This window comes from Pomacea canaliculata, linkage group LG12, assembly GCF_003073045.1.
Source record: "Pomacea canaliculata isolate SZHN2017 linkage group LG12, ASM307304v1, whole genome shotgun sequence".
Taxonomy (NCBI): Eukaryota; Metazoa; Mollusca; class Gastropoda; order Architaenioglossa; family Ampullariidae; genus Pomacea; species Pomacea canaliculata.
Window position 1 is genome coordinate 11,578,995 of NC_037601.1, and position 3,256 is coordinate 11,582,250.

A 3,256-nucleotide genomic window follows, 5' to 3' on the forward strand; every position below is an offset into this window, starting at 1 on the left:
CATTTAATCCAAAGATTTCGTTGTCGTTTCGAACTTACACATGCGCACTAACAGCGGAAGAGGATAAGGGAGGTAAGTACCGCGAGTTAAGAAAAATAAACGTGTAGACTTACATCCCTTACCTTTCAAAGTAGTTATTTCCCTTTAGTCGCTTGCGGCAGATTAACTGACATCTATTTTGTATTTTATGTAAGTTATATCTTTCATTATCCAGATGTGTTAAAACACAATATTAGTATAGTGTGTACAGAATTTTAAAGCTTCTGCACGCTACTTTGCGGTGTAGCTGCGTTGGAACGGTTATCTTCTCGATTTTAGAAGCCAATGAAGTCCCGACAGCGAAACAAAGCCGATCTCAGAATATAAATACCCAAAGCTGGCCTAGCTCCTTAACAATGTCTTTCTGCTTTATATAGAAAACTGCTTGAACTGTTTAGTAAAACCATATTAATCCAATGTACATGTTGGTTTAGACCTGCGCCGAAAGGTCAGAACATTCCATTTCTGGAAGTAAATCATATTTTATAAGAGGCGGATAAGAAGAGAAACCAAGCAAGGTGTGAAAGTTTGAAATTTGTTACAGCAGAGCTTTTTCATAGGAATTAATAGTAAAATAAAGCCAGACTTTAGGTATCTTAGATGGAAATGCAATCAATTTCTCTTCAAACACACAATAGCATATACTTATACACACCCGCGCCATTATGCACATTTATAACACGCACTTGTAGACCGGCTCAATGTTTGCCTCTTGGTTTTGATTCTGTTTATCCATTTGCATACTTGATATGTTCTGCATTATACATGCAAATACAAAGTTCCACTGCACTTGGTGATTCCATCGGTGTCGCCGCTTGCCTTGTAGGCCGTTGCGATTTCTAAAGACATTTTAGCCTGCATTATGGCGTTGACACCCGGAAAAAGAGCCTTTAGATCGTTGGACAGCAGTCGATTTGAAAGCGCAGGACTGACATTCACGTCAGCTCTCGCAATGGTGAGCGCGAATCAGTCGCAGAAATCTTTTTTGGTCGAAATAAAAGCAGGCGGGTTACAAGTCGGTGTCGCTACTTCAAAGCTGCAGACTTGGGTAGGGTGGTGAGGGCGAGGACTGGTGGCCACCCCTCCCCTCCCAGCCGTCAATGTCCACATCCTACCCGACCCTACGTTCTCGATGGGTTGCGCCATGCAGGGCTAAATAAATATTAACGGTAATCAACTCCTTTCTTCGCCTTGCTAATCGTGAGAAATCTTAGCTCGTGTTCCACTCATACCCCTTACTGCGCTGAACTTAAAACTGTGCGAACTTAATGGCAAGGCATAAAGAACATTCTCTTTCGTCAGATAAGTATTTTCGTGGTTTTATCGTCGCTGTCTTGGTCACAACTGCATATGCTAAAACTTCAGGTCAGAGTTGCTGATAAAACATAATTTTTCTAAAAAGTTTTCTCTCCCTATTTGACTCTGTGTGTATGTGTGAAAATATATTTATGCTTATAGTAGGCTGAATTGAGAGTGCAGTATTGCAGAAACCCATTCAATGTTTGATTAAAGATGCTCGCAACATTTTATGTCTTTGGGGTAAAACTAGTTTAAGATCTCAAATGAAATATGAGCGTGTAAAATATGAATTCAAAATATATAAGGTATAAAATTACTGAATCTTACTTTTATTTTTAACATGCCACACAAACACCACTCATCTAAGTGAGTGAGTAAAATAACATCAGTGCGATTCCTTGATAAATCGCTCCCTATGTCTGTAACACTTGATTTATGGTCGTTTCCTGATAACACTGTGGACTGTCAGACTTAAAACAGGAAAGTACTACTGTAGGTAGAGCACATATATATATAAAAAAAAAAACTCACCCAAAACATTAGCGTAAGAGAAAGGGAGCGCAACCAGTGCAGTCCTGGCAATGAAACAACACAATAGGTTGTCAAGGGTAACCAGTGCAGCAAAGAATAAATCTAAGGAGCACTAACGACCTTTCTTCTACAGGGACTGGGAAAATTATTGTAATCAGAACAATTACCAGACACAAACATCTCCCGTCACAGGTTGTCTCGGAGTGCACGTGGAAAGGGAGTTAACGCGGACATGGAATTAAATTGGAAGCGGCTGTGGGTGTTCATTGCTCCACATCCCTCCAGCTTCCCCCGTCCGACAAATAGTACGCTGATGAGGACTGAGAGAGACAGAGAGACATGTGATGAGAAAGAGATTGTACACTGAGGATTTCTGAGAGAGACAGAGATATCTGTGATGAGAGGGAGAGACAAAGAGATATGTGATGAGAAAGAGATCGTACCCTGATGAGGTCTGAGAGGGACAGAGAGATATGTGATGAGAAAATCGTACCCTGATGATTTCTGAGAGAGACAGAGATATGTGTGATGAGAGAGAGAGAGTGAGAACACTGAGGAGAAGCAAGAGAGAGGAGAGGCGACAGAGACGTGACAAACAAGGGCCGCCGCTCTTAACGTGGCCGCCGTCGGAAAGTGGACATCAAAAGCCGACCCGGATATCAAAGTCCTAATCCGCTAAAAGACATTTCAATTCGTACACCTCCACAGTGGCCATGTGCAGGACTCTCATTGGATGCCCTTTATGGACGATTTAATAAGCTCCGTGTACCGTTCAGCTACCCTTCAGTTTCCTTCGTGTTACTTCTCCTTTGATGTCATTCAGTGGAGTTGGCAGAAAGCAAAAGCGGGTTCTGTTGGACGGCACCTGAACTGATGGGTGACACGGACTGTACTAAATTTTAATGTCACGAACAAGGGAGGCGAGGAAAGAAAAAAAAAAAAACCTTGAAGGAGGCGCTGAAGTCAATGCTTTCTACAGGACTGGAAAAAGTTATCCAGCGCAACCTTTCCTTTTCTTTGCTTGGCAACAGCACATGAACCAGGGGCTGGAGGCGAAGAAAAGACAAGCTGCTGAACGCTGGCAACCTTTACAAAATATTCAACTGCAAAGATGAAAAGCGGCTGCGAGGCTGTCTTTCCCTCCGGTCCTTGTACAGCTGTGGAAGAGCAGGACTTTTGTTCAACTCTTCAAAAGACCATGACAACTATCTGAGACAGGAATAATGTGTATCTGAAACGGTAATCCCTGAGAAGCATTTTAATCTCACGAAGAGGCACGTATTCTTCTTGGATAAACATATTAGGCTTAGGATAAACGTGTAATCGTCTTATGTGAACATGTGAGTCATCGAAGCAAGCAATAGAACGTCAAGGATAAGAATCAGCA